Here is a 22,621-nt window from a genome sequence, read left to right as displayed (position 1 = left end):
TAGTCCACAAAATAAAAGAAAAAATCAAGTAATAAAGGAGGAGGAAATTATATCAAAACTTTCCCCTGAGTTTCTAGCATCTAAAAGGGAAATTAAATGGATCATAAAGCTCTCATTCTCTAATGAAAGAAATGCTAATGAAAAAAGATTCTAAGTTGAGCAAGGATAATAAAAACATGGCTGTGCTAGTTTTGCTAATGACACAACCTCAGAATCTTTCTTTACACAACATTCCAGTGAACAACCATGAATTCATCAGAGATGCCACTCAGAATAAATCCTCATCATCTCTTGTATAAATGATGTTCTTTTACCTCAAGAAATTTGCCATTTAAAAAATAATAAAGCATGCATATCTGTAAAAATGGAAGAACATTTTAGAGCTAAACTGTGTGGTGCTAATTGATTAACTCATACTTCTTTGTATGTCCAATAGCACTGGGTATAGTCCTTGCCTATAATGAGCACATAAAAACCTTTGCCCGATTGGCTTATAACGTAATATGAATTCAGAGAAGGAAGAGTCTAGTAGTGAGAAATCTGCCGTGAAGAGGAGGAACAGAAGCTGAGCCTTGAAAGATGAGTGCTTGTTGAATGAGTGAACTCAGATTTTGAATCAGTTAACCTTTTGAAGAGACTTTTTTTAATTATAAGTAAACCTAATGAATCTATACTCACTGAGTAACTTCTCCAACAAAGCTGCATTTTCTCCCATAATCCTTTGTTCATCTCATATTGAACCTTGCATTCTTCTCCTTTCAGATTTTAGTACATTAAAAATTTATAGTTCACAACTCAGCTTATTAGCCTGTATTAGTCACCAACTCAAGAAGTTGGGGGTGCTTTGTTGGTGTCCTCAACTTTATCTTTCTGAGATCCAAACAGGTCTGTGTCATCGAAGGAAGTTGAGGTTCCTTATAGAGTTAAGAGTTCAAGGAGCAAAAAGGCCACTGATTGCATCAATAATCCACTAGACAGCACCTTTAGATTTGTCTGCTAGATCATCCTTTCAGTTTTCATCAAAAAGGAACACATTCTCATTTCCCTCCTGTGGCTACTAGAGGTTGCAATATTCAAAAACCTATATGCTGTAGCCCTCAAATCAGTAAGTACTCAAAATTGTGTGCAAAATATGAATAAAATATTCATTTCATCAAAAATGTTAAGGACTACTTAATTCAAAAACATTTTATATGTTTGCATATTTATTTCTAAATTTGCATATTTGTTTGCATATAACTTGTAAAGATGAATGTTAATTATACTTTAAAATCATTTATAAATTGTAACTAAGAATGTTGTATGAATTTTTAAAACTGCTAAATTCTCAAGTACCACTAATTATAAAGTGTCATGTGAAGTACACTGGAGCAGACCTCATATTGAAAAAATATAGAGATCCTGACAAATGGAAAAGCAGAATTGTTAACTGTGCTTGCTGATTCAATGATACCTGAGGCAAGTGAAACTTAAGTGACACTGTGTGCTTTTCCAAAGCATCCATTTACCTTCACTGAATTATGATGAGTAACTCATGCCCCTAACCAGACAAATATTTTACCTGATGCCGCCACACTATCCCATGTTTGAATGTGAGCTTCTGAGAATTACTCCGTATTTTAGCTGTACATATTCATATTCTGAAAGTGACAAAGAATAAGTAAATAAGAATCACAGTAAGCAGTAAGCCTGCCTCAGCAGCGTCCTGTGTCAAACAAGGTGAGCTGAGATTTGTGCACACTAATTGGATTTGTAAAATGTTTCCGAGTAATTTAAAAAACATTTACACAAGGTCAGATCTGAACTCATTTCCAAAAAGAACCATAGAGAAGAATGAAATGTTCAAGGAATTACACTGCATGTAGATCTAACACTTTATCTATTAAATTGGGCATGAAATTGGACTTTTTAAAAGTATAGTAGGTCTTAGACTATAAATCTCTAGACAATTTTCTCTATTTTTGATAAAATGTTTAATTATTGTAAGCACAGATATGCAGAGATAGGAGCTATTGCTCATGTATCGTTTTTCCTAAATTAGCAACTACTGTAAGTGAATTTCTTTTCACCAATTTTTAAAGAGTTGCAGCATATTAAAAATTGACTAAATGGATTTCATCTTATTCCAACATCTATGGTCTTGCCAATAGAAAGCAACATATTGTTCCCAGTTTCCCCTCCTCCACCACCACCATGCCCCTTGTCTCTATTAGTTTAGGGTTGATTTGTAAACATCTTACTACAGGAAATAATTATGCTAAATTATTCCATGTTGTTATATTATCAGTGTCCTATCTGAATCCATACTAATATAATTAGAGATAAAGTCGACACTGAAATAACAAGTAGCTCTTAAAGTTCCATGCATGTTAAGTAGCATTTGCTGTGCTGGCAGAACAGAACTTAGATCTTGAAAATAATTTGATATTAAAAGACAAAGTAAACAAATTAGATTGTAAGTTTGTTTTTTTCCCCTGTGTATTAATCAGCCCTAGTAAAGCTTGTATTATACTCTTCAAATCTGTGTTAATCAGAATTTAGGTTTTGAAAGGCAAAAGGAAAAAAATTGTCTCCCTCTGGTGGGGAATATAACAAGTTTTTCATTCTTTCTTTCTTTCTTTCTTTCTTTCTTTTTTTTGCTTGTAACTTTTTTTTCCTGTAATTTTTTTTCCTGCAGTCAATGTCAGATAAGTTTCATGATACTCTAAAAAAGTACTCTTGAATAACCAGATTTTTCATCTTTTGAACACATTTTACTATCTTTTGAACATGGCCAACACTCAGAAAATTCAGATTAAAAAATGACCTTTACTTCTTTCACTTTTTTTTGAAGAAAATAAAAGGATAAAAGAAAGAAAATATAAAACCAACTTCAAGAAGTAGGAAAAAAAAAAAAAGAAGTAGGAAAACTTCATATTTACGTGAAATACCCAGGTTCTAAAAACCCAGGTTGCAAAGGTTCAATTTAGAATCTGTAGTTTTGAACAAATGTCACTGAAAAAGCAGTTTCAGAAGAGGAAAGGCCTAGAAGGCTCCCTTCTCCCTCCACCAGATCATCTGTCAAGAGTTCACTGTCCTTTCTCCCTTCTCTGTGATCCTGAAACACCCTCCCACAGCCCCCATTTTATCACCTATTGCCTTACATCATGACTTTGAGTGTCAGTCACTTCAGTAGGATTACGGGCCTCTCAGGGTAGAAACCATGCTTTATGCATCTTCAAGTCTGGTGACCAGTGCTTTGCTGGGCTTTCAGCACAAGAAAAACTTAACCTCTGTACCAGGCAGTGTGCAAAGTCAAGGGAATCAAATCATGGATGAGATATACCTGATCCCTGCCTTCATAAAACTACGATCTAATGGGAAATAATGGATTGATTTGGGGTACATTTTACCATAGAAACAATATGTTTAAATAGTAGCCACCAGCCAAAAAATCCTACACAATCCATATTGTAGTTTAAATGATTTAAAAATACCCATTAAATTGATTCATCCCCAAAAGTTCTATAGGGTTATTCTCATTGTGATTTGTCAAAAGAATTTTTAACTAAAAGTTTGTATGTCTGGACCCATTCATTCAGCAAACATTTATTGAGTCCCTACTAGGCGTCAGGCACTGTGCCAAGCCATGGAAACACATTCTGGTAGGGAAAGCCAGATAACGAAAGAGTAAACAAATTTTTGAAAGGTGACTATAGCTTGTAGTTTGTGCTAAGAGGGAAAAAAAAATAAGGCGATAGAGGACAGGGTATAGTAATCAGGGCTCAAGCATGAAATCGATTTTATACTTAAAGGAGTAATTCAGGAGGGTTTAATATTGGGACTGTTTAGAAGTTGTGGGCAATATTAAGGTAAACCAATAAGGAACATTGAAGTACCTTGGGGCTAAGAAAAAGTGGGGTCAGTACTACCCCAGGCCTAATTGGACAAAGGAAAGGAAGAGTTACCAGAACCCAAAGAGAAAGCTATAGCTAAATGAGGGTCCCCCCACAGGAACAGTGGTTTTCCCTAGTGAACACAGCCACCAATGACTTGCAGTCATCTTACCAGGCCACCACAGTAACAAACACACTGACCTCCTCTCCTCCTGCCTGCCAATACCTGGCCAAGTCTCCCATCTGCCAAACCCAACCAGAAGCCAGAGGGCAATGGAGCCTACAGATGTTGTCCCTAAAGGTCAACTTCCTGGGGCAGATGGAAAGAGGCTTTAGAGGGGCAAATGAAGATGTTTATAGAGCATCATTAGCTCATCCAATGTTAAGAGTTATCATTGGAGCTAAAACCTGGATGAGTTTTGTTTTTGTTTTTGTTTTTTTAATGGAGACTACAGCCAAGTAGAGGTTTTGAGGCAGGATAAAGCTTGGTGGCCCAACTCTAGAACTGACTAGATATATGAACTTACACCAGTCACTTCATATTTTGAGGTACGTAAATAAAATGGACAGGCTGGACTGTGATGATCTCTAAGCTCCCTTTCAGCTTGAACAACTTAGGAGTCTTTGAATTTCATGATTCCACTTCCTCTCCCATGATGCTTCGATGGCATGACTGCAAATTGAATGTTGTAAATTAGGGTCTGCCTTGATTTTCTGAGAGGTGACAGTCCCAGAAGTGAGGAAAAAGTGAAACTTAAAAACTGTCTATACTGATCTCACCCATGGAGTTTGGAGCAAAATCTCTAGCCCATGGATGAAAGCCAATTAGGAGACCTGGCTCATGTCACACACAACCTGACACTGCTTTATGGAAAATGATTTAATTAAAATCATACTGGGCTTCCCTGGTGGCGCAGTGGTTGAGAATCTGCCTGCCTATGCAGGGGACGCGGGTTCGTGCACCGGTCTGGGAAGATCCCACATGCCGTGGAGCGGCTGGGTCCGTGAGCCACGGCCGCTGAGCCTGCGCGTCCGGAGCCTGTGCTTCGCAACGGGAGAGGCCACAACAGTGAGAGGCCCACGTACCGAAAAAAAAAAAAAAAGTCATCCCAAGTACATCATTTACGCCCTTTGAAGAGTTCACCAGAGTTTTTCCATTTTTAATCAAAACTCTTTACAAATCACACTTTAGAGTTAGTGAAAGAAAGTTCAAATTACATGGATCACCTTTTTCTTGCAACTAACATACATTGGTGTTTTATTGTGACATTCACAAGTGAAGTGTACTAAATCAAATTATTATTCCCATCTCAACTAACTCATTGGGTGGGAACAAGTTCACACACCATACATGGGCTGATCCACATGACTGTATCACTAAAAAAACATAAATTACCATAGTATTTATGTGCCAACTGACTGAAACTGGTAGACTTTTCTCTTTTTTACCTTTTTGCTTGTTTTCATGTAGACTAGCTTATACCTAGAGTTCTATCAATATATAACATGTAGGATGCAGTGGTAGAAGGATAGATATTTGTCAGACCAAATATTATTCATTCATTCACTTATTCATTCATCAATATTGATTTACTAAATGCCAGGCACCAACGTTTGTGCATGTAATGGTAAAGATTAGCCAGTACTAGTCTTCATGGAGCTAATCCATCTAGTGGGAGCAACCACCACCAGATGTCACTAGCTCCACCCCTCCCAGCATTGGTGAGTATAAGAACATCTTTCGAACACTAAAAAGCTTCATACCCACATGCATTTATTCAAAAATAAGTATATTTTAGTGTCTGTTAATTGCAAATATATAAAATGATACAAGCTACTATGAATTTAGTAATCCTTTTGATAAATTTGTATGTATTCATCATAGTGTTTACACACATTTGAAACAGAATATTGCATCCATTTGGGAGATATACTATTTTGCCCATCTACAATACATTGTATGCGTATGGAATTGTGGTTCTCTTGCCACAGAGCTTAACCTTTTACCCAGGAATCTACAGCCTTCAGATACAATGAGTCTCTGCTAAAGCCTGTAATGAACTAAAGCCACACTGTGATCTGTGCAGTTCTGATGCACTTGCTGAATTATGCCATTAGAATAACACCATGTCCATACAATGTTACTCTGTATGTCAGTTCCAAGCAACACTACTTTCTTATCCCAAAAATCTCACAGAGAGTTTGTATGAAAACCATTTTCAGATGTTTTAGTTATAGCCTCTTCTACATCCCACCACCTTCTATCTCACACAACTGGACTGGGGTAGGAGGAAGGATGGAATCATAAAGGAAGTCCATCCACCTACCACAAAGGTAATGTGTTTTGCACAAAGCATGTGTTTCTGATTCTGTATTTACCCAGCCTTATCCCTTGTGCCTGAGACTTCTCCAACCCTCAGATAAATGGACTCCTAAAAGTTTCACCTCACAAGTATGATACATATGCTCAGAAATGTCCAAATCCCAAAGGAAGACACACTTTGATCTGCCACTAGGATGCTACCCCATGCTTGACAGTAATTAACAAGTACCAAAGAGAGGTATGACCAATGTGCTGGCAGAAAAGTGAAAAGGTGGTACTGATTCTGATGGGGGGGGGGGCGGTACTCCCAGAAAGTGAACTGACCAGGACCTGACAAAGTACGTATGCTTTGAACTCTTGGTGAGGAGAGAAAGATCATCCAGGCTGGGGAAAAAATGAGACTAGAAGGGATCTGGAACATGGCAAGTGGCCTAGAGACTAGGGTTTCTTATTAGGCTACAATTATTGGCTTAAGCAAGTTATGAAGTCAGTGGTGACTCTTGATTGTAGAGACAGAAGGCAAGCCAGTTGGGAAAAACTACATCCCCAAAGGAGCAGACAGAAGAAGGAGATAAATGGCAGAAGTGATCTTCTCCTCATTCAAAGCCTTTGGTGTGCTTCATTCTACTCAGATGATACTTACCACGGAATACCTTGCTGTCACTCCTTTATGTTCTTGTCTCTTCTCCTCTATTAGATTGTAATTAAATTCACACAGTGGGGTAGCAATGTGATACAGTAGAAATAGCAAAGAATTTGTAGCCAAACAAGTAGTTATGTTCAATTACTAGCACTTCCACATATGTGACCTCAAATAAGTCTCCCAATCCCTCTTAGCCTCTGTTCTTTATAAAATATGGATGGCAATGCCTACATATGAGAGTTGGTTTAAAGATTAAGTGAACTAAGTAAGACATATGAAGTCTAACATACAATAGACACATAACAAATATATTTCTTCCCCAATCCCATCTCCATGTTATATCCTTAATATTTATCTTCACATCTTTCACATAGTTGGGTGACCATTATGAACTGAGTGCAAAGCAGTTGCATTGCATTCCAGATCACTCCAGATAATACCGCTTTGGATAATTTGGCTTGGTTTGTAGTCTACATAAACTATAATCCAAAAATCATTCATTAATCACCTTCAATGTCTGGCACTGCTAGGGCCTAGGACCATAAATGTATGTTCAACATGGGCCCTGCTCTCAAGGAGTTCAAGTTTAGTGAGTTATTCCTTTGATGACTCATCCCTATGGAAGGACTTTTAAGGAAATAAGCCAATGGTATGCTGAATGAAGCCATTAAACCTGAGTCATCTAAGAACATATTTTCAGAGCCAGGTAACTCCTTCACGAGAACTCTCTGTTAATGTTATAAGGGCTTTAGACAAAACCTAATACCATAGTTAAAATCAAGATCCTTAACAGAAGAAAACTCTGGGGAGAAAAGATTTTATTCTACGGTCACAAAATTGTGTTTGATCTTATTGGTGAGTTTGTCCTTTAGGTGTAACAGGGATAAATAGATTTAAAACTGGCTCAAGGACACAGCAAAATACCTGTTTATGTACTTGTATAACCTCAGCAGCTGGAACATGACAGCCCCAGATTGTGATCCTAGATGAAATAACTTTATTTAAGGTAGCACAAGGCAAGCTTAGAGGAAAGAGACCCAGTGACAGATACCTCAAGCAGTGGCCGCAGTCACGTCCCAAAGACAGATTTCCCACCATCCTAGAAACAGCAGCACTAAGTGAGGTGTTAATTATGGACAAACACGATAACCTAAAGAGGCAGAATAGCAGGAAGAGCTATGAAAAGTCAAGTATGCCTTAGATAATCAAGACTAAGAGACTGTAATTTGAACTGAAGTGGTTCAAAAAGAAATTTAAATTAGTCACTAAACCCCACTCTCCAGGATCTTGATCCATTCCTTTATCTTGTTTTATATCTTTACAGAGACAATATTTACAGAAACCCTCATATAGGCCAGGTACTGTGAAAGGCATTTCACACACTGTATCTTCTTCGTCTTACAATTAGCCTAGGAATTAAGTGTTGTTATTAGCCCCACTATGCAGATGAAGAAAGCAAGGCTTAGAAAAAGTCTTTGGATTCACACACTACTCAGTGGAAGAGCCAGGATATGAACTCAAGTCTGACTGAGGACAGCCTGTGCTTCTTAGACTGTTCAAGTTTAATGTGTTACCCTTCAAACGGATAGCTACATTTTATAAATTCATCAGTGTTTCTTCAACTTCAATTTATTAGATGCTCTTGAAAATGAAAATTCCATTTAGACCCAAAAGAATAAATTTCTAAAGATGAAATTTCAGCTGAAGTCCAGGGATAACTAGAGGCTAGAGAGGTAAGATGGGCAGTAAGTAACCATCCTTAGGGAACTCAGATTTTACCCCATAAGTGGTTAATGGAACCAAGTCACAGAGCTAGACATGAGTAAGAAAGAAAATGTTTATGAACTTGAAACAGTGTCCCAAAGTGGTAAAGTTGAAGGAGAATGATAAGGTCAGACAAAAGTATCTCCAGTTTAACCTCAGAAAAGGGAAAAATGTGGGGATATGCTTCAGAATGGGGATAAGCACTGGATACCTTGGTACTGGGTTTCCGTCCTCTCTAAAATACATCCCATGACTGTACTATTCATGAGTATAAATGTTGTCTAGGATAATTCCAGTTTTAAAAGGAAAAAAAAGCAATTTACCATATCCTTTTCACCATTTTAATGTTGAGCTATTATAATCTCACATTCCAGTGGCCTTCTAACTGCATGGTTATAGTCTCCTTACACTTACTCTGAAATTGTTTTTCCATTGTTATCTTACATTATAGTTGTATCGTAATGTCATGTTTAAAGATTCCCCAAACACTTGTAATGAAATCGTTTTGCAGTTCAGAATGGCATCATATTGGCACTTTAAGCAGGGTATCCATCACCCTGTATTGATAGTTTTCACAACAAAACACCCTATTTTAGTGACTGTGAAAGTAAATAGCTGTTGCCAGTGATCTGTTCTTCCATTTCAAACTTAAATGGTCTCATCTGTTTTATTTTACCTTGCAATTTTCACACCCACTGTGGTATGGGCCGAATTTATACTGTATGCTTTCAAATGAGGACTGTCATTCCATGGGCTCATAAATGTTTATATGACAAGCCACTTATCTGTTTTGATGTGTGGCCTTTGTGTCATAGATAATTTTGTTTTTGGTGTGGCCTTTGTGTCATAGATAATTCCTTACACTCTGATAATCAATACAGTTTGGCCACTCCATCTGCAAGGCTAATGTAGATAAGTCTTCTGCTAATTGAAATCTAGAGGTAAATTATTTGGTAAATGTTTTCGAATCAAACTAACTGCATATCTAAAAGTAATGTATGCAATTACTTTATTATACAATAACAGCAAAAAAGAATTCTATTTCCAAATAGCCACATGTGAAAATTTTGAGTAGTGTTTAAGGCAAAGGCTTAAAGACAGGAAATTTGAGAAGAGTAAATGTTGTATTATTATAATTATTACCAAGAATCAGGCATTTAATTTTTTTAACACCATCATCACACCTGGGTGGTTAAATTTTGAGAGGTTAACAATTAGATTCAAATCTTCCCTTAAGAAATTAAATGTTACCCAACCCAAGTCTAATCCAAACTAACTCAAACTTGGAAGTCGGCCAGGACAGGCACAAGTCTCCCAACAATAGGCTTCACTCTGAGATCTTTCTATTCTCTGCTGTTAAAAGAGCCGTTACTACCTCTGACACAACTTCTCTGCAGCTGTTTTGACGTTTCTTCCCAGGTCCAGGTTGGAGGCAGAAGGGCAAAAAGAGAATAAAAGTGATACATTTTTACAAAAAAAGATTTCTGCTAGCATTTTCATATTCAGAGAAATTTGACATTCAGTTGGAGCTGAGAGCAAAGCTTCAGATAAGCCTTTATTTTATACAAAACTATTTCTCTGTTTTTAGGAGTTAACACAGATAATGATGATGACACAGCCAGCAAATCAGCTGGGCCCGAGTGTTAAATACTGTAAATCCTCTTGTTTTAGGTGTTTGTGCCTGAGTTAATGCTTGAATATATTTTCTGCCAGGAAGCAAGTGGCAACACCTGCAGCAATGATTTTGGTTCTTGGATAATCCAAGGTGCCCAAGAAATGATCATCAGTTCCTCAAAATATCCCCCTAAATGTGCATTTGCTTTATTTAAACACCAAATATATGTCCTCCACAAGAGAATATGGCATGAATTGGAAAACGAAACGATATATGAGGTAGGGGTAAGGATCACTCCACAGTGCCCAGGCCAAATGCCATCATCTCGGTGTGAAGGCCTTGCAAGGCTCATTTCAAAATTGCATTTGAAATGAACCCAAAGAGGAAAATGCATATTTGAATGACCACACATGAAAAACTTGACTGCGGATTTAAGATACAAGCTTAATTATAGACAGCTAAGTAGTGCCTGAAGAAAAACTCATATAACTTTGCAGAAGGGCATCACATACCTTCATGGTCTCTGAATTTCTCTGCCCTCTGGCTCCGATAAGCATTTTATCTGCTTATAATCATCTCTCTCTCCCACTCCTGGAAGTAACTGTTAATTCCAGACTTCTCCAGTCTCCTCTGAGGCTCAGCCCTGCACCTCTCACTCACAGCGGTTGACGTTGCCTCCCTCCTCACTGGGAAAATTGAATCTGTAGGTATGATCTCATCCCCCAGATTTCTACTCCACCGTAGCCACCACAGCCCACAAGTGTGTCTACAGCCACATGCACTGACCGTTTTCCTCCGGACTCAGAGAATGAGACAGGTTTTTCTTTAAGACTCCTCTTCCCCTTCTAGGACCTCATTTAATCAGTTGAACTCTCTCACACGTATATCTCAAGTTAACCTACTCTCTCCCTACGGTCTCTTCTTCAGCCTATAAACAACTTCAAGCTGCCCCCATCATTTGAAAAAACATTTGTTAAATCTTCCCTGATTCCATATCTCCTTTGTCCCTAAATGTCCCTCAGCTGCGGCCCAGCCTCTCTCTTCCCCCCACCAGATCTCCAGCCAAGCTTTTCACAAAAGCAGTATCATTCATTTTCCCTCACAGCTCCACTGCGTTTCCTTAACACTCCTTTCTACTGAAACCGCCCTTGTTTCAGTAGTTATATTTCTATATTTTACTGCTACACTGAATTATGTTGATAATTACTTTCTCCTCAATGAAACTCTATCCTCCCTTGACTTTAATTCTACCATCTTCTCTTGATTTTCTTCATTTCACTCTGACTAGTCCTTCTCTCCTTTTGATGTGGACTCCTCTTCCTCTGCCTACTCTTTCAGTGGTATTTCTTCACCTGCTGAGCGCTAGTCCTCCTCTGCCCTTACATAATCTCTTCCATCCTTGTGACTTCAACTATCACACAAAAGTGGGTGTATTCTCTACCCCCGTCACTGACTTCTCCCCTAGACTTCAGATTCATACATCTAATTGCCTCACGAACAACTCTACCTGGATGTCCTGTAGACCAGCACAAACTGCATGTCCAAAAGGGAAGTTATCTTCTCCTAAATCCATCTTTTCCTCCTATATTCTCTTTCAACATTGATATTACCATAATCCCTTGAGACACTCAAACTAGAAACTTGGGAATCATCGTTGACTGCCCCCTTCATTCTTTACATCAGTCAAATATTTCTGACTTCGTCTATTAAAATTGTATTGAATACCATAGCCTCTTTTCCATTCCCACTGCTGCTCCCTTACTTAAAGCCCTGGTAATCAGAAGCCAGTCTACTTAACAGTCTCTTTGTCTGTCTCCCTTTATTTAGTCTTGTCACCCTCAAATGATTTTCAAAACCATCTGCCTAAAACAACTACCCACATCATTCCCCTTCTTAAAAACCCTCTAATGTTCCTGCAACCATAGGTATTGTCCAAGCTCCTTTACATTTGATAATTTGCCTCAGCGAGCTTGACTCACTGACCTCTCCAACTTCATCTCCCACTTTACCCTGACTCGTATTTTATGGTCTAGAAATACTAAATCTTTCACAGTTTCTCCAAATACCACACTGCTTCACACATCCATGACTTTACTTGGACTCTAGGGAAAATCCCTAGGGTCCTTTCTCTAAGCTGACCTTGATCTATAGATCAAACAACATTATTTTTCAGGTTTTTCAGATGACACACTCAAATTCCTTCAGTTAAAGGGGCTTTATTGTAACATAAGTGGGGAAGTGAGAGACAGGACATCATATAAAAGCATCATAGAGCCAGGCCTTTGGGAGAAATGGAAGATCATTCTAGACACAGTAGCAGGGAACACTCCAGTGCTACTCGTAGAGTCTCCCATCCAAAAGATGTGTCTATTGCTCATGACTCAGTTGGTCCACCATTATAGTGGCCAAGCTGTTCATAGTGGTTCCGCTTTCCTGTTTTTAGCACAACTGATTTATTTACTATCACCATATTATGGCTTCTCTCTACCCTTCTTTCTAACCCATGGGTGCTCATTGCCTTCTTTCTGTTTTTACCACCCTCCTGCCTTATTTTCTATATGACTAGAATTTAAGCTTCCGATTGGTTGGCCAGACACTGTCTGTATAGATGCCATAGATACTTCTTTGGGCAGCACCGTGTCTCTTGACCATTGTGAGTGAAATGTCCTTTACTGGGTGTGAGGGTAGAAAAATTGTGAAGATTTCTGAAGAAGTCACCACCAAGAAGATTGTAAGTATACCATGAGACCTCTCAAAAGGAGGTAATATAACTGGCAGAGACTCTCCATGACTTAAAAGCTCACTTTTTAAATGCTTACAATCACACCATCATAATAACACTAACCATTTATTGAGCAACTACTATGCACCAAATACTTTACATACATTATTTTTAATTCTTACAAAAACAGAAATATAGTGACTACTAACACCTTGCTGAGAACCAGCAAGGATAATTAGCATGCTCGAGTTTGCACAAATGACCTAATAAATGGTAACACAATTTGAATCCCAAAATGCCTGGCTCTAAGCCTAATGTTATTCCCTCTGTACCCAGCTTTATCTAGACCATATTCCTCCAGACTCACATCTGTAAATTATTACAGACCACTCTGTAATACTAATGACTTTATTCCTCAGCCATGTCTTTGAACAATAGGAGAATGAAGTTGCATCTTTTGACACATGATAACTCAGTCTCACTGTCTAATATATGTAAGAACTTCCTCTCCAAATTTCTGTCTGTATCATGCTCAGCCAAAAATTGATCAAAGTTGAAAACTGACAGTCCTATGTCCTCATTAGGCCAGTTCTTCTCTCATTGAGAAGATGGCTTCAGTGTAGAAATTGCCCAGCAGCATTTTTTCTTTAGAATGTGGCTGTACGTTAAATATATAAATATGCTCACATCTAAGTCTTTTTAAAAAGAGAGAAATGAGTGTGAAGTTTTAACTTCTGTTGGCTCAGTAAGGAGGATGGAAGAGTTTATATTTTTAATAAATGTATATAACATAGAAATGCACATTTGAACAGGGCAGCAAAAATGTGTACTGTAATAGGAATGCAAATATTCCCTTCTTTTTTTCTATGTGGAGTTTTTAAAACTGAAAAGCTAAAGACCATGAACAACTACACACACCCCAGCTTAGCCCAATTCAAATACCATTCAGAGGTGCTGAGCTGAAAGGAACTCATCCTGGGATCAGGATTCTATACAACTAAACATGATTTCCAACATTTTATTTCCACCTTTCTTTTCAAATCATTTTTACTTCCACAACTGCTCTCTTCTCTTAAAGGTAAGGGCAATAGTATCTCTTCTTTTAAAGCAGCAATGATATTACAAAAGAAAAGTAGTCAAAGTTTGCAACTTTCTTTTGGAATTTTCAATGGAAACCAGTCTCTAACTTGTCCCATAGCTGGCATCCCCCAAATTACTACCCAGGAATAATAGCTTACAAATTTTTACATTAAATAAATGTAAAGCATTAGAACTGATGCTAAGTTCCATTATTTTGACATACTCTAATTTGAAAAGGGTAAATCAATTTAAACCATTTTTGTTTAAAATCAGCTCCTTAGGCTGTATACTCATAGTGGTTGCCAAGTTTCAACCCAAAGTGAATGTTAAGGTCTATGTTATTAACCCTTGAAAAATGAGTTTTATCATGGAAACAATGACAGACCTGGGGACTACCAAGTGCAGCTGCTGAAGCTGACAGTCAGTCAAGTAAGAGTAATGCACGGTTTCTTCATATGCAAATCACATAACATGTGCTTACCTTTAAAGGGCAATGTCAGATTATTGTAAAATTGTTTAGATATAAATACCTTTTTTTAAGAAACGAAATTCATTTATACTGAACTCTCTATGGCTGACATACAGTGATGAATCACCTCATTACACCAGAAGCCACAAATATGGCTACTGACGATGAGTATGATTGTAAATGAGACTGCTGGAATTCTACTGTGGCTTGCAGTGACCCTCAATAAAAAGATACCTGTAGACCATGGCAATAGTTTCCCTTGGAACTATCTTGAAATAGTGAGCAGCTAATACCCTGCACTTACAATGCTATCAAAATTAATTTTCTAGGGCTTGGATTTTGCTTCTTAAAATGAACCTATTAGGGTACATTTTTCTTAGCATTGTCTGTGAATTAAACTATAAGCCTTCTTCTAAACATGTTGCAAGAGATTAGGAAATACAAATTGATGAATTTATATGCTTGGAGGGGTCACAAGGTAGCTTTCTGGGATGTTAAGGATATTCTAAATCTTTATTGAATGGTCATTACAAGGAGTGTGTGTGTGTGTGTGTGTGTGTGTGCGTGTGTGTGCATATGTGTGTGTGTGTGAGAGAGAGATCATAAAGCTGTGCACTTAAGATTTGTACACTTTATTCTATATAAATTATTTCACAATTTTTAAAAAAGTTAAAAATCAAAGGAAAACAAAAACATTCTGACATCACTAGGTCATTTTTTAAGGGACAGCCTAAGATGAGAACTGCTAATGCAAACTCTAAGTATCACTTCCCAAATTGGAAATCCATGTCCTGCTCTCTGGCCCTTGCCTCCGAAGTCCTTTCACATATTCTTCAATTACAAAAATGTCAGGGCAGAATTATTTCTGGTGTGAATTTACTATTCAAATCCAAAAATATTCATGCTAAAGTGAGGTTTCCAAAAATTAGACTGTAGTGTCTTTATAGAGAAGAAGTAAGATGAGAAGTTGTTCAGACAGCTGGCCAAAAAAAAACAAGACAGAGAGAAGGGGAAAAGTAGACTGTTCTGAAGGGTATGTAGAGCTGGAGATCAAAGATCCCTGGCTTTTCTATTCTCAGGAGTCCACACAGGCTTCTTGATCCTCAGTTCATCATTCCCTACTATTCATAATCTTATAACCTGTGCGTCTCACATCTACCTCATCCCCTCTCACCTGCTCAATCACCAGGTGTAGGACAAAAGTCACTGAGGGGTCCCCAGCTGTGCTGTCTGCCCAAGACAATGGGTTCTGTAACAATAGCTCAGACTCATGTTTAAAAATTAAATCATCCATTTGATTTTCAACTTATTTTCAAGTTAGGAACTTTTCTAGCTCTTAGTAAAGAAAACCCAAAGCATATTCAATATCTGTGTTTATACAGCACGCGGACACTTGAGTATATAGTAAATGTAGTTTCAGTAGCACACATCATTCCTTATTTAATTCACCCAGCCTGACAGAGTTGGTGGGAATGAATGCAACAATAGTAATATTTCATTTGGTTCCACAGGCATTTCTCACGATGTACATTAAAAAGATATAATATATATTATGAATGTGAGAGCAGGTAGATACACAGACATGCATTTTACTCAAAGGTGCATTAATAGAATGGTAAATTCCATGTATTAAATCTACAAGAACAAAAATATTCTGAGTTAAGACATCTGTACGGAATTGGTGCCAAATAAAATGTCACAATCAAATAAAACATCCCTTTATGAGAATCAAAAGCTTTTTTTTAGAGCTAGAAGGAAACTTTGAAATCATCCAGTAAAACTTACTCATTGACAGACATCTAACCTGAGCTTAAGAAAGATTAAATGACTTAAATAAGGTCACACCTAGCTAGCGGAAAAGCCAGGACTAGAACCTTCCTTCTCCAGATACAATTCTCCTTCCACTACATCATTAGCAGCAACTACTTGTGAAACAAAAATATGGAAGGGCTCACCACAGCATGCTCATGTGCTCATTTCAGTGTGTACAAGGATGTTCTTTGTGATGCATGCTGACAGTGTATCACACTTCTGCTAACTTGGACAACCTCCTCTCTTCCTGAAGACTGAGTCTATAACAAAACTGCCTTCTTCATAGTACAAACCCATGGATCCTGTGGGCACTCAAATAGTTGGTGATGGAGTCAAATATTGGCCATTTATATTCTATGTGGATATGCACACAGAGCCCACTTCAAACAGAAAAGGTCAAAATAATATTTATTTAATTTAGTACCTCCATCCTAACTAGACCAACCTAACCTGAGAGCTGAAATTAAAGTATCACAGCTCAGAATGTCTCAACTCAGAGCTCAGAACCAGGGCAGACAGTTGCTAGGGCAGTGGGAAGTATAAGAGGATGACCATTTCAAGTTTCCAGAGCACACTGGATGAACCCCCATCAAGCCATGTTCATAAAAAGGGCTCCAAACTGAATCACGCGTTTAAAAGTTCTTTGAAGTCTAATCTCTGAAAAGAATATGAATATCAAAACTGCAACACTGGGCTTCCCTGGTGGCACAGTGGTTGAGAGTCCGCCTGCCGATGCAGGGGACGCGGGTTCGTGCCCCGGTCCGGGAAGATCCCACATGCCGCGGAGCAGCTGGGCCCGTGAGCCATGGCTGCTGAGCCTGCACGTCTGGAGCCTGTGCTCTGCAATGGTAGAGGCCACAACAGTGAGAGGCCCGCATACTGAAAAAAAAAAAAAAAAAAAAACTGCAACACTTCACCAAATATCTGGCATGAGATTACCAAAGACTCAAGCTGAAGGCCAGAGAGAACATTGAAACAAACATCCTGCATTGGTCCTGCCCAATTTGCCTTTGAGAAATTGAGTAACACAAACCCCGGTTGACCTTCTGTACAGCAGCACGAAAGTCAGCATCTGTGCCTGTATCTCAGCTGAAATTTTGCATAAACTAAGCACAAGGGAGCAAACTCCAGCTTAGACGAAACATTCTTAAAGCAACTTTTATCACAAGGACAGTGAAATACCATAGTAGGAGCAGGTTGCTAGCTAATACAAATGATTTTAAGATTCAGTGTAAATGATTGAATTTAGAAGATTATCAAGGAGGCAAAAAAGACCAAAACATAAGGCTAACACAGGACTGGTTGCCTTTTGTTCTTTTATAGAAATGTGTAGCTGGAAACCACTAGCAGCACTGCTTTGGACACTAGTAAAATTCCTGTAGAGTGTTTTATAAAGGTAATGAACTTGTATGTGCCTCACTGGACAGGCCTGCTATTAAATCTTCCTTTAAAAATGGGACAGATTGCTGGGGAGTTTTGTGAGAAATGTGAGCTTTTCCTGTAGCAGAGTCAGGAATTTTAATCTCTGGCCCCAAAATTATGATTTTCACTAAGTAAAATAAAACAGAAAACAATCCAATAGACATGCCACATCATCAATTTTTAATCTACCTTATTTTTAAGATTTCCCTTGTTAGGAGTAGATTTGGGGGAAAGGAGTAAAGAGGAAATATCAAATGACAAATGTCCAGCTGTGACAACCCAATCACAAACAAATTAAATGTCCATCTCTGTCACAGCTGGCAACCCCAGCCTGGCCTGGGGAAAATTCTCCATTTAGTTCCAAACAAATGTATTGGAGGCTAATCAAAATCTAATAATCCCTCAGGAAAATAGCTTCCTTAGTCCACATCTATAAGAACTATACTCAGTTTGGGGGAAGTATCTACCAGTTGTTTTCCGGTATAGCAACTCTTTTGAAAATAACAGAACTGGACACCACCAGGAAGATATTTCAGCCAAGTCTATTATTCAAATCTATGTCTTCACTCACCAAAGTGTCAAGGTGATGCATTTGTTGATCTGTCTCACAATTCATTTTATTACAGACATGTAGAGATTGAGAAAACCAGAGGAGGAATTCAGGCAGAGCAAAGGAAAGAGAAACAAATTTTCACTTCCAGACAAAGCCTGCCTGTGACTAGTTGGTCTGACTAACTCTGCCAGTTTCTTTTGTCTAAACGGATGAAAAGAAAAAAACAAAAGAATCTGATAAGAGTGAATCTGGAACATTAATTTAACCCAAGGAAAACCAGGGATGGGAGAAGGGCAAAGAAATAAGGAAAATGAACCAAGGGAGTTATCATCAGCATGAAGCAGATTTGTCCTGAATCCTGATGCTTTTCAGGACCTTTCACTGCTGGAAGACAAGCTCTTTCAATAAAAAGTAAAAACTATCAAAATTATATCCGATATTTCTCACACGCCTCCTAGGCATCACTTTATACAATTTATCCCTAAATCTCATGATCACCTGGCAAGGAAGGAGGTATTATCCTCATTTTGTAGGTGAGGAAACTGAGCTTCAGAGAGGTTCAAAGCTTGCTGAAGGCCAACCACAGAGCTATTAAGTAGCAAACCAAAACTCAAACCCAGAGCCTGGGCTGTTCTGCCTTCCCACAATTGAATCCATTCCTCTCCTCTTCTCTCTCGGGTCTGCTCAATAGTTTTCTTTCTCAGGAAACTCCTATTGCTTACTGTTCCAAATTTAAAGCAAGTTAAAAGCTGCCTCATACCAAATGCATCACTACTCCAAGCCATGTAATCAGCAAGATAGGTAAAAATCACTTGGCTTTGGCACTTTGCAGATTATATAATTAGTCAAAGCAAAGTGGGACCAAGGCATGTGGAAGCAAAGCGTAGTTTAAGGCTACACTTCTCTCATGTATATTCAGCCTTTGCACCAAGACTTACTGTTCTCACCTTTTTTGGCAGATAGAAAAGTGCTGGGTTCCAACATCACTTTAAGTCTTACAGTCCCTGGAAGAGTTCAGATGAAAATGAGGCAACATCCATATGGTCCAGGGATATTTTTCTTTTTTTTTTTTTTAACAAAGAAGCCTACTATACACCTCTAATTAAAGTATATACATTAGCATTGGAAATAGCAATTAAAGGATTTTACATACCTAGGGTCCTCTGACAACACACTCATTCACACTAGTATTTAAAAGTTTGATTGGTTCCCATGGGAATTTACAATTTAAATGCTATTTTATGGTCCATTCCAAAGGCATGTTTCAAAGGGGGATGGGATGTCTTTGGAAAAAACCTAGAAATCTAACTTTGGGTTGAAATGATGAATTTCTTTTTTAATTGTCTGTGATCTTTCTGAGAACTGTATTAGTAATTTTTGTTAAGAGACATTTTGGTGTCTACATTTCAACCCCCTTGAGGACAGTGTGATGTCACTAAGTGTCAGGGTAGCATGGGAGCAAGAGTCTGGGAGTTGGTGTCAGGTATATAACAAACAGCTTCTCTTCTTACTGGCTCTTGATTTGGGGCACATTATTTAAATTCCCTTAGTCTCAGTTTCCTCCTGTGTAAAGTGAGATCAATGTAAGTTTCACAGGGTCGTTTTAAGCATTGAATAAGGTGAAGCCTATAAAATCCAACAGATTGCCTTGGGACATAGCAGGGTCAAAAGCCTTTCCACTCTGTATTTTTTCTAGATTCTAGTAACAAGATTCAATCATTCATTCACTCAGTGTTTCAACAAATTCTTTTTGCACTTTTCCTAGATAACAGCACAATTCTAAGGCTTTAAATACTAAAATGGGTAAGTCATTGTCTTTTCTTATTCTTAAAGACCTTATAGACTATTGGAGAAGTTATTTACATATTACTTACACATATAGAAAAATGTTTCGCTCAGACATTGTGTAAGTAAAACTAATAACTAATATTTATTGAATACATTTACTGTGCCAAACACTGTGATTTATACTATTTAATTCCTGCAACCTTTATGTTATGTTATGTTATGTTATGAGAGGTATAAGTAAAGTGCTATGAAAACCTAGAGCACGAAGTTATTAATACCAAGAAAGGAAATCACAAAGCCTCTTCCAAAATACTTACAATAATTAAATCAGTTCCTGAAGAATGAATAGGATGTTAACGGCTTGACATGTTTAACAGCCTAAGAGGAGAAGCCTATTCCAAGTGGAATAGGCTTCTATATTGCTTCGAACAGCAAGAGCAAACATAAAGATCATGGGAGTCCTCAGTGTGTTCAGTAAACCCAGAGTGGCCACTGGACAAGGAGATAAAGCTAGAAAGATCGGCTGTAGAGAGCACAGAGGCCACGCTAAGGACTTCAGATCATTCCCCACAAGAGAACCTGTGAATTGCCTAATCAGATCTAAGTTTTAAGAAGACCATGGCAGTGGATAGGGCAGATTAGAGAAAGGACTAACAGGATATAGGGAGCCCCATTCTGAGCCTAGATCAAACAGTGTGTACATTCAGTGCTATACCTGACAGCAAATGGGGGTAAATATAGTTTTTTTCCAGTGGTATTGGTCTGTAGAGAGGGAAATAAATGATTCAAGCTAAATTTGTGGCTGTCTTTGTCTTCGTGAAAAGTCAGACTCCTAACAACCTAAACTTTGGATTTAAAGGGGCCTCTTGTAAATCCAACAGGCAAATAAAAGTTGTTTAACAGAATTTAGGAACTGGAGAGCAGATATGAGTCAAGTCTAGGTCTCTGGAAGACTTGTACTGATATTTTTTTACATATCTAGGCCTTTTTTAGCTACACATCACACTAATATTGATAAAAAGCCACCAGCAGAGCATCATTCCTTAAAGACTTTATAGCCTTTTTTCTTTTTGCAGTGGGTAGAAGGGAAGTGGGTATTGCCTATTCAATACCCCTCAGCTCCTCAAGAAAAGGTTCTATTTATTCTCATCCTTGTTCCCCCAGCCCCTACACAGGACATGGGACATGGAAGATGGTGCATAACTCAGCAAACTTTTAATTATTTAATCAATCAATTCAAGGCAAGAGATCATAATAGCCTAAATCAGACTTCAGCTGGTTCCAGTTATATGGGAACCATCTCCTTAGAAGTTCAGACAAGGGGAGCTCAATAAGGAGCTAAAGCCCATTTCTAGGCAATCCCCGCATCTGTAAAAAGAGGATTCCTAGGAGAAGGCTATTTCCTCTCCCAGACGCTGTGATATGTATAAGATAGTACCAAGGGCAACAGAATCTTTTTTCCTAAACAGATATTTTTCCACTCCTGTATACCTTCTAAGCATGGAGTACTGGCATTTGTGTCAACTGGTTTCTCCTAAACAGGTAAATGCCTGAATATGATAATATATATGAATTATGTGTCTTTTTAGATAGACAGGCCTATACCTGAAGTCTAGAAGTTGTTGAAAAACGCGTTTTCCTCCTTGAGTCTCCTATCATTCAATAACTGAGTCCCTCTTCTCTGGTCTCTCTCTGTCTTCACCTTTCATTTATTCTTAATCCCTCTGCACAGCGTCCCAGATCTTTACTCTTGACCTTGGACATGGGCTTTCAGTCAAATGGTTCTATCCAGCTTTCTCCCCACTGGAGCTATGTATGGCTCTTCAAATTCCAGGGTAACTTGAGAAAACAAAGGAAAATAATCATTCCTAGTCCAAGCTCAGAATTAAATATGTAAAAGACAAATCTCTCTTTTGTTTGATATTAAATCAGAACTCTGTTGTTATGCTGATAGAGTCTTTCTGATCTGCTTATTTTTTCAAAGAATATCTTCTGTCATCCTTAGAAAGTATGCGCCAGAGCTCCAGAAAGTATGAGTAGAGCTGCACTCCAAAAAAGAGGTAGAGAAGACAATTCTGTCTTGATACAACATTATAAAGATATAAAGTAACAAAATAAAACAATTTTCATGATTTCATGATGGGATTTTTCATGTTTAAAAATGACTCGTCTATCTACCAAATACTGCTCATGGATCTACTATGAAACTAAGCTTAACCAGCTGGGACATATCATGAACAGTGCTGACATGCTTCAGTTGAAAACATGGGCTCTGACATGGCCTTAATTTCCATGAAAGGACACAAATTATTATGAATATAATCTGGAGACAAAAAAGGCTGGGGCACAGAGGACTTTGGATGAATTATGTTCCATGAAACATGGCATTACTTTGTGGGGGGGGGGGGGCGGTACGCGGGCCTCTCACTGTTGTGGCCTCTCCCATTGCGGAGCACAGGCTCCAGATGCGCAGGCTCAGCGGCCATGGCTCACGGGCCCAGCAGCTCCGCAGCATGTGGGATCTTCTTGGACCGGTGCACGAACCCATGACCCCT

General features: G+C 38.3%; 1 long non-coding RNA gene across 2 annotated transcripts in view; it reads right to left on the bottom strand.

The window, feature by feature from the left end:
- Positions 1–10,856, bottom strand: part of LOC136794690 (uncharacterized) — a 35,481-nt gene extending 24,625 nt beyond the window's left edge. Inside the window, exons 1-2 of one of the 2 annotated variants that reach the window (XR_010841798.1) lie at positions 10,733–10,856; positions 1,562–1,640 (exon numbers count right to left, since the gene is read on the bottom strand). This is a non-coding gene — a long non-coding RNA (uncharacterized lncRNA). The remainder of the gene's footprint in view (positions 1–1,561; positions 1,641–10,732) is intronic. The other variant, XR_010841807.1, reaches the window with a different exon arrangement.
- Positions 10,857–22,621: the final 11,765 nt, after the last annotated feature.

This window comes from Kogia breviceps, chromosome 1 (genome assembly GCF_026419965.1).
Source record: "Kogia breviceps isolate mKogBre1 chromosome 1, mKogBre1 haplotype 1, whole genome shotgun sequence".
NCBI lineage: Eukaryota > Metazoa > Chordata > Mammalia > Artiodactyla > Physeteridae > Kogia > Kogia breviceps.
Note: the sequence above shows the minus strand (reverse complement) of the source record. Positions and strands in the feature narration are given on the sequence as shown.